Source organism: Halichoerus grypus, chromosome 6 (assembly GCF_964656455.1).
Source record: "Halichoerus grypus chromosome 6, mHalGry1.hap1.1, whole genome shotgun sequence".
Taxonomy (NCBI): domain Eukaryota; kingdom Metazoa; phylum Chordata; class Mammalia; order Carnivora; family Phocidae; genus Halichoerus; species Halichoerus grypus.
Window position 1 is genome coordinate 24,854,412 of NC_135717.1, and position 14,428 is coordinate 24,868,839.

Sequence of the window (14,428 nt, forward strand, 5' to 3'; positions counted from 1 at the left end):
GTATCTTCTTTTTTTTTTTTTTTATTTTTTTTTATTTTTTTTTTAAAGATTTTATTTATTTATTTGAGAGAGAGAGAACGAGAGACAGAGAGCATGAGAAGGGGGAGGGTCAGAGGGAGAAGCAGACTCCCTGCCGAGCAGGGAGCCCGATGCGGGACTCGATCCCGGGACTCCAGGATCATGACCTGAGCCGAAGGCAGTCGCTTAACCAACTGAGCCACCCAGGCGCCCCTCAACAGTATCTTCTTAATCGAGGTGACTAGTACACAGGCACACGCATCCATTCACCTAGGAGAGCAGATCGCAGGTGCATTTGACAGATATCTACACCTGCGCAGAGGCACGGCCCTCAAGGAGACTTTGGGCATTTCCAGCCTCCAGAGGCTCCAGAGTGTTCTGTCCCTCTGTGCCCTGCCAGCTCTACGCGGACAGTGCGTCCCACACCGGGGTTTGGCGGTTCACTGCAGGCTCCGTGCGCTGGGCGCATCCGCTGCCTCGCGGAGGTGTGCGGCTTGACCCGGCAGGGGGTCGCGGGCGGCGGTGGTGGCGGTGCGGGATAGGGGGCCTCCGGGCCCTGCACAGGGCGGCCCCGGGGTTCCCGCCATGGGTGGAGGAGGGGCTGGGTACCGCGTCCCGGGTCTGGCCTCCCAAGGCCCCGACCCGCCGCGCCGCTGGATGAGAGGCGGCGAGGGCGGGGCGCCGGCCCCAGAGCCGCCTCCACTGCCGCCTCGGGTGGACATGAAGCGATGTCGGCCCCCCTCCCCCCGGGCGATTCCTCGAGCTGCCCGGCCCTGGCCGTGCCGGCCGCCGCGGCCGCCAGGAAGAAGCAATGCAGCTGCATGAAGCAGCTGACCCACCAGACCGTGGGCAGGCGAGTGCATCGGTCCAGGTCGGCAGGAGCCCGTACCAGGCTCGGGCGCGGGAGGGCCGGCTGCTCTCCTGGTCGCGAGCTCTGGTCCCTTGCCGCCGCCCCACATCAGGCCTCGGGGTCCGGGCCTGGGGCTGCGCCACGCCAAGACCTGGAGCCCGGCTCGGTGCCGCTGCCAGAGCCCCCGGGGAGCAGCGGGGTGGGTCGGCCGTCCCCGTCGCCCTCTGTCCAGGCCCCACCCAGCATCGCCCTGGGCGGACTGCACCCGAGCCTTCCCCTGCCCTCCCCCGGGGTTTGCCCTGGGTGAAAACTCCGCTAACCAGTGAGCCCCAGGCCGAGCGGACGCTGTGCTCTGCGGGCGATGATCTCAGGCGTTCCCGGTCGCCCCGCCGCTGCAGACCCTCCACCTCCCAGTGCCTGACGGCACTAAATAAGGAAGGGGCCATCAGAGCCCCTGGGATCCGCCCAGGACGTTCGGGCGTCCATCCAGGGACTCTACAGGTGCCGCTGTCTCCAGACCCGGGCCCCTATGACCAGACTGCCCAAGATCCTGACATTGAGAAATTGGGAACTGGGAGGAAAGAACTGTGGAAACGCCTTGGGACGACTTTTAGTTTAATTTTGAAGAGCTTTTTAAAAAGCCTTTCTCCCTTTGGATTTGGAAGCCGATTCTTCTCCAGGTTTCTTTGGGACTGCTTTAATGCTTGACAGGAAACATGATCCATTATGAAATGACAGAACAGACCGGAATTTGTGGAGCATCAGGCTGTTGCAACAGGAACCGTTGGTGGTGTTGAGAGCTCCTGCAGGTGACTGTCATGTGCCCCGTTATCGGGGGCACATCTTTCAACGTCTTTGGGGCAGTTGGCTGTACTGGACCTACTGTTTATGCTGGGAGAAATAGGAAAGTGTGAGTTTTCCACAGCTTTTGCTTCTTTTTTCCCCCAATAGTGGAGTCAAAAGGGGGGTTTAGTTTGACCAAAGCACGTGTGTGAATGGCACGTCCATCCTGTGTGTTATCCATTCATAGAGCATTGCGAGGCCACGTTCTCGTCCCAAGATCGAGGACCTTGTGAGCAACCCCACAGTGAGGTTCCGTGGTGCTGTGCAGCTTTCTCGTGACTATCATTGGAAAGTCGACCTCAGAATACTTACTTGGGAGAAGATCTTCATCCTGAGGACGAACACACAATAAGTTTTCTAATTCTGTATTCCCTCATACATTGACCGACCATCTTCATGGACTGAACACTAGGCCCCAAACAGCAAAGGTGTACTTAGCGCCTTAAATTAGGAACACTATGGTCAGAAATGTATTTTGAGGTGACTTTGGTCTCTGCATGGAGAACGGATGGAGGACAAAAGTTAGGAGGATCTCACAGCCATCCAGGAAGAAGGTCCAGGGAAGAAGTCATGGGGAGTCTGAACTGGGGGAGCCGCCACTGGGATGGACGTGGGGAAGCACTGAGAGGTGCTGGGGAAGTAGGACCTAACAGAGTTTTCCAAAACCCAGACTGAGACAGATTAGGGAGGGTCAGGAAACCAATGTGGGGGGGGGTGGAGTGGGGCCAGCATTTAGGGGATCAAATAGGATACAAGAGCAAATATCACAAAGCACCCCGCATGGTGAGGGCGAGCACTGTCTTGTGGTACTACTACTTTTTCTGTGAGAGGAGAGCACGGTGGGGGGAAAGGGCCGGCACTCTGGAGCCGGGGAATGGGCTTCCGATCCCAGCTCCACCACGTGTCTGCTGTGAGGCGCTGGAAGTCACTAACCTCCCCGGGCCAAGCGTTCCTCGTCTGCACAGTAGAGAAAGGGACAGCACCTCACGGGGTTGTGAGGATTCCTGAGGAAATAAATACACGAGAGACTCTCCCAGCAGGACCTGCCCTAGTAAGCGCCGTGGCTGTGCCTTTATGACTTATGACACGGGACACAGACGTGGGGCCTGAGGTACAGACACACCGTGAATCGACAGACCGCAAAGAACCCCCTGAACAAGCACAAGGCCCTGTGTAGAGAACAGGGAAGGAACCCGGACTTGCAGGAGCTGCAGTCCATATTGTCCTGGTTCTGCCACTAACCAGACCCATCGCCTTTCCTGTGAATGAGCGTAGTTACATACACCTGTTCTTGCCCCCTAACAGAGCAGGTGAGGGACCAAATCAGGGAATAGCTACAAAAGGCCTTTGTTTCATATCACCATCACCCAGCCTTGCACATCCCCAAACCGTACCGAGGATGCTGTCATGATGACAATAAAATCATCGTTATCAGACATGGATGGAACTGGAGGGTGTTATGCTGAGCGAAATAAGTCAATCAGAGAAAGACATGTATCATATGACCTCACTGATATGAAGAATTCTTCATCTCAGGAAACAAACTGAGGGTTGCTGGAGTCGTGGGGGGTGGGAGGGATGGGGTGGCTGGGTGGTAAGACATTGGGGAGGGTATGTGCTATGGTGAGCGCTGTGAATTGTGTAAGACTGTTGAATCACAGATCCGTACCTCTGAAACAAATAATACATTATATGTTAAGAAAAAAAAAGAAGAAGATAGCAGGAGGGGAAGAATGAAGGGGGGGAAATTGGAGGGGGAGATGAACCACGAGAGACTATGGACTCTGAAAAACAAACTGAGGGTTCTAGGGGAGCGAGGTGGGAGGATGGGTTAGCCTGGTGATGGGTATTGGGGAAGGCACGTTCTGCATGGAGCACTGGGTGTTATGCACAAACAACGAATCACGGAACACTACATCAAAAACTAATGATGAGGGGCGCCTGGGTGGCTCAGTCGTTAAGCGTCTGCCTTCGGCTCAGGTCATGATCCCAGGATCCTGGGTTCGAGCCCCGCATCGGGCTCCCCGCTCAGCGGGAAGCCTGCTTCTCCCTCTCCCACTTCCCCCTGCTTGTGTTCCTCTCTCGCTGTCAATCTCTCTGTCAAATAAATAAATAAAATCTTTTAAAAAAAAAACTAATGATGTAATGAATGGTGATTAACATAACATAATAAAAAAGGAAACCTCTTCCTTATCGTCAATATGGCAGATGCAGGGGCTCTGGGTCTCACAATTCCACTGGCAGTGCTCTTCCACACGTGCTGAGGACATGTCTACAAGGATTTTTTTCATAACCCCTGTTGCAACAGCAAAGGATGGGAAGCCAGGCACCTATCCTTCACCGAGGCCCTGGTGACATCACATATGTGGCTGAGGGTGGCAGCAGGTGCAAGCAGCTGGGGACAGGGGCGCGAGACAGGCAGTCACTGCATTCCTTCTGAATATATTTTTAACATTTTTGAACCAGGCGGGCACCTTCACAAATGAAACAATTCGGGAAAGAAAAAGGGGAATTTTCATTTACCTTTAATCTCCAGAAGGTGGTATCTATCCCAGCGCCAAGATTTAGAATTTGATAATGACATCCTGTCTTCCGCAGAAATGCCTTTAGCAGCTGGCTGATGCCTTGGACTCGAGCAAAATATCCTGAGAGACAGAGACAAGCTATCGCTCAGTGAGGTGGGAAATCATCCCTGCAGAGCCCACCCCAGGAGAAGAGCAAATGAGGACCCTTCTGCTCTTCTTTGGGGTCAGCGGTTTATCTGTGGACTTCATGGGACAAAGAGTGACTTTCACATTCTCTTGTTTTTTGTTTTATGTTATGTTAATCACCATATAGTACTTCAGTAGTTTTTGATATAGCGTTCCATGATTCATTATTTGCGTGCAACACCCAGTTTTTTTTTTAAAGCTGTTTGAACTCAAGTAAGTACAATCTACTTGATGGTGGAATTAACCATCTTAAAAAAAAAGTCCCATAATTTTACATAAGAAAGCCAAGGGTTTTCCATAAAAAATCAGATCTAAATGTTCCTCTTGGAAATATACTTTCTCTTGGTTAGGTGTAAGCCTCTCAGGACTCTGTGAAAACTCAACAATGCGAGATCATGACGAAAATAAGATTCTGGGGTCAGGAAACGGGGCAGATAAATGTCAAAGCAAAAAAAAAAAAATAAGAAAGAAAAGCCGTATTGCCACCACGTTCCCTTCCTCTCCATCCTGTGTGGGTAAGAGCCCCTGTTTATAAAGTGGCCTCATAGACCGTCTGCGGGAGGGGAAGGCATGAGCAAACGTTGCCGAATAAATGGACTGGTTCAGCTGTGGGGTGGGGAGCTGGAGTGAAGACGATGAGAAATAAAAGAGGGGAAAATGGAAAATAGTATCTGTTCTAAGAGGGGGAAATGGAAGATAATATCTGTTCTAAAGCCCTGTTGCTTAAAGTATAACTACTTTAAGAACCAAATCTCAGTAGCATTTAGAAACTTACTGCAATGGGACATAGGAATTCTATGTCTATTGATTCTCCTAATAAATAAGTTGAGCTTCTATTTTATGTGTCTCTTGCATTTTATTTTTCTAGGAAATCATTTTTCATGTATGTCATAGAATATCGTCCACAACAGATAGATTATTGGAACAAAACTTTAAAGATGCTCACCACATGTTGCCTGGGAAGCCCTCTCCTAGTGGGTCCGGTCTGGAGATGCCAGCCCATGCAGAGGAAGAAGGAAGGAAGGCCGGCTGACACCCTGCCTGGGGCGTCCAGCTCCCAGGGCCCCAAGGTGGGTTCCCACCTCTGTAGCACTGGTTAGGAAAGCTGCCTCAGGAGCCTGGGAGACAGGATTTCAGGCCTCTTAGCCAGGCCTGGCCCCATCTCCCTGATGCCTGGGTTCACCCTCAGCTCCAAGTAAGGTCCATGGCCTTATTCTCAGGAACCACCACTTTACACTTTCTTTACATTTCTTATACAATCTACCCATAGGCTCCATCTTTAGGGTGAGGATTCCCCTGCATGCCCAAGGACTGTGGTCATTTGGTCAATTTCTCAATCTGACTAAGTCACCCTCCCATCTCAAATCCCTTCACTGCCTTGATAGAAAGGACTTCAGAGCCTAACAGTGTTACTATCATTTTACTAAGGTCAAGAAAGTAATTCCTTACTTGACCAGACAGTTCACAGTAAAAGATAATATAAATGGCTCTTAAACATATAAAAACGATCTTCAACTTCACCCCCAAAAGAAGAGGAATATAAAATAAAATTACCGGGGCACCTGGGTGGCTCAGTCGTTAAACCTCTGCCTTTGGCTCAGGTCATGATCCCAGGGTCCTGGGATCGAGCCCCGCATTGGGCTCCCTGCTCCGCGGGAAGCCTGCTTCTTCCTCTCCTACTCCCCCTGCTTGTGTTCCCTCTCTCGCTGTGTCTCTCTCTGTCAAATAAATAAAATCTTAAAAAAAAAAAAAAAGAAAGAAATACTAAAAGGGATCCTCTACGCCAAGAGAGAGCCCAAAAGTAACACTGGACCAGAAAGAAAAAGATCTACAGAAACAGGGACTATACAGGTAATTTGACGGTACTAAATTCATATCTCTCAATAGTTACTCTGAATGTAAATGGGCTAAATGCTCCAATCAAAAGACACAGGGTAGGGGTGCCTGGGTGGCTCAGATGGTTAAGCGTCTGCCTTCGGCTCAGGTCATGATCCCAGGGTCCTGGGATCGAGCCCCGCATCGGGCTCCTGGCTCAGCGGGGAGCCTGCTTCTCCTTCTCCCTCTGCCTCTCTCCCTGCTCATGCTCTCTCTCTCTCTCTGTCTCTCCCTGTATCTCTGTGTCTCAAATGAATAAACAAAATCTTTAAAAAAAAAAACATCATTTAAAAAAAAAAAGACACAGGGTATCCGATTGGATAAAAAAGCAAGACCCATCCATATGCTATCTACAAGAGACTCATTTTAGAACTAAAGACACCTCCAGATCGAAAGTGAGGGGGTAGAGATCCATTTATCATGCTAATGGATCTCAAACGAAAGCTGGGGTAGCAATCCTCCTATCAGACAAATTAGATTTTAAACCAAAGACTGTAGTAAGGGATGAAGAAGGACGCTGTATCATACTTAAAGGGCCTACCCGACAAGAAGATCTAACAATTATAAATATATATGCTCCTAACTTGAGCAGCCAATTACATAAACCAATTAATAACCAAATGAAGGAAACACAACGAGAATAATACAATAACCGTAGGGGACTTCAACACCCCACTCACAGCAATGCACAGATCATCTAAGCAGATGATCAACAAGGAAACAAGGGCTCTGAATGACACACTGGACCAGATGGACTTCACAGATATATCACAGCATGCCATCCTAAAGCAACAGAATACACATTCTTCTACAGGGCACATGGAACATTCTCCAGAAGAGATCCCATACCGGGGCACAAATCAGGTCTCAACCCATACCAAAAGATTGGGATTATTCCCTGCATATTTTCAGACCACTACGCTTTGAAACAGGAACTCAATCACAACAGGAAATAGGGAAGGAACTCAAACACTCGGAGGCTAAAGAGCATCCTACTAAAGAATGAATGCATCAACCGGGAAATTAAAGAAGAATTAAAGATTTCATGGAGATGAATGAAAATGAAAACACAGCTGTTCAAAACCTTTGGGAGACAGCAAAGGCGGTCCTAAGAGGAAAGTACATAGCAATACAAGCTTTCCTCAAAAAATCAGAAAGTCTCCAATACACAAGCTAACCTTATGCCCAAAGGAGCCGGAGAATGAACAGCAAATAAAGCCTAAACCAAGCAGGAGAAGAGAAATTATAGAGATTAGAGCAGAAAACAATGAAATAGAAACCAGAAGAACAGTAGAACAATCAATGAAACCAGGAGCTGGTTCTTTGAAATTATTAATAAGCTTGATGAACCTCAAGCCACACTTATCCAAAAGAAAGGGGAAAGGACCCAAAATAATAATGTCATGAATGAAAGAGGACAGATCACAACCAACACCAAAGAAATACAAACAATCTTAAGAACACACACAGCAAGTATATGACAACAAATTAGGTCATCTGAAAGAAATGGATGCATTCCTGGAAACTTAGAAACCACCAAAACTGAATCAGGAAGAAATAGAAAACCTGAACAGACCCATAACCAGCAAGGAAATTGAAGCAGTGATCAAAAAATCTACCAACACACAAGAGTCCAGGGCCAGATGGCTTCCCAGGGGAATTCCACCAAACATTCAAAGAAAAACTAATACCTATTCTTCTGAGGCTGTTTCAAAAAATAGAAATGGAAGGAAAACTTCCAAACTTGTTCTATAAGGCCAGCATGACCTTGATCCCAAAAACAGACAAAGACCCCATGGATGCAAAAATTCTCAGCACAATACTAGCGCACAGGATCCAACAGCACGTTAAAAGGAGTATTCACCGTGACGAAGTGGGATTTATTCCTGGGCTGTAAGGGTGGTTCAACATTCGCAAATCAAATCCATGTGATACTTCACATTAATAAAAGAAAGGTCAAGATCCATATGATCCTCTCAATTGATGCAGAAAAAGCACTGGACAAAATGCAGCATCCTTTCTTGATTAAAACTCTCCACGGTATAGGGGTAGAGGGGATATACCTCAATAACATAAAAGCCATCTATAAAAAGCCCACAGCGAATATCATTCTCAATGGGGAAACACGGAGACCTTTTCCTGTAAGGTCAGGAACATGACAGGGATGCCCACTCTCACCACAGTTTTTCAACTAGAGAAGTCCTAGCCTCAGCAATCAGACAACAGCAAAAAAGAAATAAAAGGCATCCGACTGAGCAAAGAAGTCAAACTCTCACTCTTTGCAGATGACATGATACTTTATGTGGAAAACCCAAAAGACCGCCCCAAAATTGCTAGAACTCATACAAGAATTCAGCAGGATATAAAATCAATGCACAGAAATGAGTCGCATTTCCATACACTAACAATGAGACAGAAGAAAGAGAAATGAAGGAATCGATCCCATTTACAAGTGCACTGAAACCCATAAGATACCTAAGAATAAACCTAACCAAAGAGGTAAAGGATCTGTACTCCAAAAACTACACAACACTTAGGAAAGAAATTGAGGAACACAAAGAAATGAAAAAACGTTCCATGCTCATGGATTGGAAAAACATTGTTAAAATGTCTACACAGAGTAATCTAACCATTCGATGAAATCCCCATCAAAATACCATCAACTTTTTTCACAGAGTGTAACAAATAATCCTAAAATTGGTATGGAACCAGAAAAGACCCCGCATCGCCAGAGGAATGTTGAAAACGAAAACCAAAGCTAGTGGCATCACAATGCCAGACTTCAAGCTATTGTACAAAGCTGTAATCATCAAGACACTATGGTTCTGGCACAAAAACAGACACATGGATCAATGGAACAGAAGACAGAACCCAGAAATGGACCCTCAACTCTATGGTCAACTAATCTTCGACAAAGCAGGAAAGAATATCCAGTGGAAAAAGGACAGTCTCTTGAATAAATGGTACTGGGAAAACTGGACAGCCACATGTAGAAGAATAAAACCGGACCATTTTTTGGCACCATACACAAAGATAAACTCAAGATGGATGGAAGACCTTACTGTGAGACAGGAATCCATCAAAATCCTAGGGGAGAACACAGGCAGGAGGTTCTTCGACCTCAACCGCAGCGACTACTTGCTAGATACATCTACAAAGGCAAGGGAGCAAAAGCAAACATGAACTATTGCAACTTCATCAAGATAAAGAGCTTCTGCACAGCAAAGGAAAAGCTCAGCAAAACTAGAAAAGGCAACCTATGGAATGGAAGAAGATATTTGCAAATGTCTTATCAAATAAAGGGCTAGTATCCAGGATCTATAAAGAACTTACCAAACTCAACACTCAAAAAACAATTTGTCCAGTCAAGAAATGGGCAGAAGACATGCACAGACATTTCTCCAAAGAACACATACAAATGGCCAACAAACACATGAAAAACTGCTCCACTTCATTCGGCATCAGGGAAATACAAATCAAAACCACAACGAGATACCACCTCATACCAGTCAGAATGCTTAAAATTAACAAGACGGGAAATAACAAATGTTGGCGAGGATGCGTGTGTCACCACTCACTGAATCAGAAAAATAGAATATTGCCCACACCCCAGAGATCTCTTCATGGTTCTCTTTCTTCCCTAAAGGAATTTACTATCTTGACTTTTATGGTGTTCATTTCCTTGTTTTCCCTTATAGTTTACCTCCTAAGGAAATACCCCTAAACAAATTATCATATTTTACTTGCTTTTGACCTTTATGTGTGTAATCAGATATTACTCTGTAATATTTGGCTTCTTTCCTCAGCATTATGTTTTTAAGATGTGTCGACGTTGCTGCAGGTTGCTGTAGTTAATTTTCATTGCTGTATAATATCCCATTGTATAAAAACATCATGTGTTTTTTATCTGTTCTACCATTAATGGACACTGGGTAGTTTTCATTTTGGGGCTATTAGTGATTCATGCTGCATTGGATTCTTGTACATGTACGCTGGTGCGTATAAGCATGCATTTCTGTAGCATTTTTCTGGAAGACGAATTGCTAGTTCACACTGACATGACATTTTACCATGCGATTTTCCAAAGTATTGAAATGCTCCCATTAACAGGAGAGGAGAATTCCCATTGTTCCATAACATTGGCAATATTTGTTATTGTCAGAGTTTTTAATTTTTGTCAATCTGATGGATATATAGTGTTATCTTACTGTAGAGTTTTAGTTTTGCATTTCCCCATGTTTGCAGGTTAATTTCAGCTAAACTGAAATCTGCTCTTTGAAACTTATGGGCATTTATGTATCTTTTAAAGAGTCTGAGATTAAAATGGCTACTTCAAAAATCAGAGTAACATGTTTTAAATATAGAATTAAAATATTAAGGTGTTCTATGGCTACCCTTATGAAGCTAACTCTGAAACACAGGTTTGATTTTATTCATGAAGCCTCAAGCGATTTGGATCCTGTTTCCATCTGTATTTCAAAGCTCATATTAAGCTACTTTTTGAACATTCCTCAGTCGATGATCTTTGTCCAAACCCAGTAAAAATACAACCAAAGCATAGCTAATGACTGCATCAGAGAATCTGCCCATTTTACCTACTTTGGATAAAGCTACAGAAGAATGAAGAAGACACCCTCAGTGAACTCAGCCCTCCTGTCCCTGACTCTGACTCTGATGTACCAGGACAGGGTGATGAGGATGAGAAGGTGAACCAGATGTCTGCTACCTCTCTCATCCCCAAGAGCTGACCCGGCTCAGCCCCAGGCCACCTGGTACTCAGACCTCAATCACTTCTCCGCACGTCCTTCAGGGAATCCATCATTATTTTGTGGTTGTTTTTTTATAAGCAGAAAATTTTATGGGGAAAAATGAAGAAGAGGATTTACATCATGCAATGTACCTACCACAGATGTTCACAGCCAACTTTTTGGCTCCCTGAAATTCTTTCTCTCAGGGCTGCTACCATAACCCTTCTCTCCTTTCCTACACGCATCCCAGTCTTCCTTGATGTCCTGGGCAATTCATTTCTACCCTCTAACTTGCATTCTCTGCTCAGAAATACAAAAGCCCTTCAATTCACATGACCCTACCCTTCAGAGAAGGCAATGCAGTTCTGTTAGCATCCTAACATGCTCTTGGGATTTTATCCCCCATCACATTACAGTTTATAAAATACCCCTCATAGCCACGGAGAATGTGAAGACAAGGTCTGATAAATACATCTTTGCCATCTTTTTATGTCAACTTCCAAAGTTGATCCAAACCTTTGATCCAAACCCATTAGCCTCACCACCACCACCCAGCCCTTGCCAGAAGAGTTAACATGAACTGACAGGAAGTGAGTGACTTCCAGTTGGCTTTGACCACCAGCAAATTGCCCAAAAGGCAAGTAAGAACATGAGGAAGCAGAAGCATGAATGATCCAGATGACGAGGCTCTGAGCTCTTAACACTCTGGGCCTGGAGCAGAACATCCAAGGCCTGATTGCAAGTTCTCTTGTCACTTTGCCTTCCCCTAAGTCTCAGGTTCCCTACCCTGGAGCACTGCAGTGCTGGCGGGGAGGCTCTGCTGCCGGAGGATCAAGAGCAGTGGAGAAAATGGACAGGTCTTCTGCTCTACGAGGTCTACGGACAGTCAGAAACAGTAGGTAGATGGTACTTTCTTGGTCAGTCAGGATGTGCTGAGCCACTGAGCCCAGCAGACGAGCTGAACCATGTATGTGCAGAGGCCCCACTCTGCTCACAGCATTGCTTGAAGCCAATGGGAGGCTTCAGAATTCTAGGCTAATTTGCCCCAAATCAATTTGCACAAAGACAATTCACAGCTCATCAGTTTGTCAAGAGGCCAATGTACTGAAAACTATTGGACAAAACTTTGAAAAGGGGTGTAAGGACATGGTGCTACCATCCTTGTGATCATTAGCTCTAGGGAGCCCAGGAAGGGTGGCGGGATGGGAGGTTCTCTCCAGTTACATGGAGCCCACCATCTGCAAGTCCTGCCTACTTCATCCCTTCCTAGGGTGGCAACCACAGGCAGCCAGGAGCTGGCCCCAGCAGTTCATTTCTGGTGTTCACGTGGACAGCACACAGGTTTGATTGTGGGACACTAGCTAGAGTGGGGGAAGGAGCAGAAACTTCCTGTATATACCAACACACACACACAGACACACACACACACACACACACACAGTGTGACTCCCAAAGGCATCACTGACTAGCCAGGTGACAGGGCATTCAGAGTATCAGGCATGTCTTGAACCACAAAAACGTTATTAATGATAGTAGGGGCAGGGGCAGGTATCTTTCTTCCAACACAATTCTCAAGTCATTTCTGTTGCTGGGCCACTTTGCCCAGCCTCCTTGTTATCCCTGTAACTGACAGATAGATGTCTACCATCTCAGGAGCTGGAGCAAAATGACTATTTTAGCCTCAATTCACATACTTGTCTGACTTTTTTGCAAAAAAAATATGCTTTTAAATCATCAGTTAATTGGTCTGCTTCCAGGCCTAAGAAATATTAAGACTCTAGGTTAGTTCTTGTATGGTTCATAGTTTATATTTGGACAAGGAGGAGGGTGGGATGAGAACTACAATATACCCATGATCCAGGTTCCTTTGTATCAACTATTTGCAACAACAGAATACTGCCTTATACCCAGGTGGTGCTGTATTTCACAAAGTATTTTCATAGCCACTGACTCATCTGTGGAACATTTTCCACATGCCTGTACTGTGAGCAGCAACATAGCAAAGGAGAAAGAGCTTTCCCTCTCAGGAACTCAGACCCCAGTTCAAATCTCAGCTTGCCAATTACAGGCTTCAAGACCATTGGCATAGCATTGAACCTTCCAGAGTCTCTGCTTCTCTGTCTCCAAAATGGAAATATAACCCAGTCTCGCTGGGTTGTGATAAGGGAAATGAAAGGAAGTATATAAAGCTCTGGCTACAATGTCCAACCTCTTGTACATGCTCACCTTGCCGTTACTCTTGTTTTTAAGTAAGTGTTGCCCTAGATGCTAGGATAGTAGAGATGAATGGGGCAATCTCTATTCTCAGGATGCTTGTTATCCACTGAGGGAAACAGACAAGCAAAAATAAGTATAATTGGGAGCTCCTGGTTGGCTCAGTGGGTTGAGCTTCCGACTCTTGGTTTCAGCTTAGGTGGTGATCTCATGGGTCGTGGGATTGAGCCCCCGCATAGAGCTCCATGCTCAGCAGGGAGTCTGCTTAAGACTCTCTCTCCCTCTGCCCCCCAAACCCCATTCAAGCACTCTTGAGCTCTTTCTCTCTCTCTAAAATAAATGGATAAATATTTTTAAAAAAAAGAAGTATAATGCTCTGTTGGCTACAATGGAAGTGTGGGAAGAAATACTACAGAAGGAGAATCTCCCAACTGACTTTTCTTGGGGCCAGGATAATAGCTAGTTGTAACTGTTTATGGAACTAACTTGGTGTGCCAGGCACTGTGTGAAGAGTTTTCCACACACTCACAGGTACTATGAGAGCTAAGTGTTGTAATTACCCCCCTTTACAGAGGAGAAGATGAAAGGGGATTAATTGGCACATAGCTGGAGTCAAGATTCAAATCCTTGGGTGGCTCAGTCGGTTAAGCATTTGCCTTTGGCTTGGGTGGTGGTCCTGGGGTCCTGGGATCGAGCCCCGCATTGGGCTCCCTGCTCAGCTGGGGAGTCTGCTTCTCCCTCTCCCTCTGCCCCTCCCCCTCCACCCCTACTCTGTCTCTCGTTTTTCTCTCTCTCAAATAAACACACAAAATCTTAAAAAGAAAAAAAAAAGATTCAAATCCTGGTCTGGCTTAGCTTTAGAAAGATATTTTAGAGTACCATAAAGGAGGAATAAAGTTCATCAGAAAGATAAATGGGGGTGGGGCAGTTGCCTAGCAGAGGGGACAACACAATCTGAATATTCTCAGCACAGCTCTGAGTCGTTGAGACAGTGTTCCTATCACTGTTTAACAGCCTGAGTCAATGTTAAATGATGTCATGGCCTTCCTCTAACAAACGGACACATGTCTGACATACAGTGCGTACTCCACACCTCACATTACATGCCCACAGCCCCGGGCTCACCCCTTTGCTTCTTTTTTGGCCCCTCCCACTGGACCGGGTAGCCC

At 46.2% G+C, this 14,428-nt stretch overlaps 1 protein-coding gene across 1 annotated transcript in view; it reads left to right on the top strand.

Annotated features, from left to right (window-relative positions):
* Positions 1–4,220: 4,220 nt before the first annotated feature.
* The window catches only part of LOC144382049 (uncharacterized), a 38,843-nt gene continuing 28,635 nt past the window's right edge, over positions 4,221–14,428 (top strand). The window contains exons 1-2 of the mRNA XM_078074033.1: positions 4,221–4,459; positions 5,291–5,492. The gene's annotated coding sequence lies outside the window, so the exon portion shown is untranslated. The remainder of the gene's footprint in view (positions 4,460–5,290; positions 5,493–14,428) is intronic.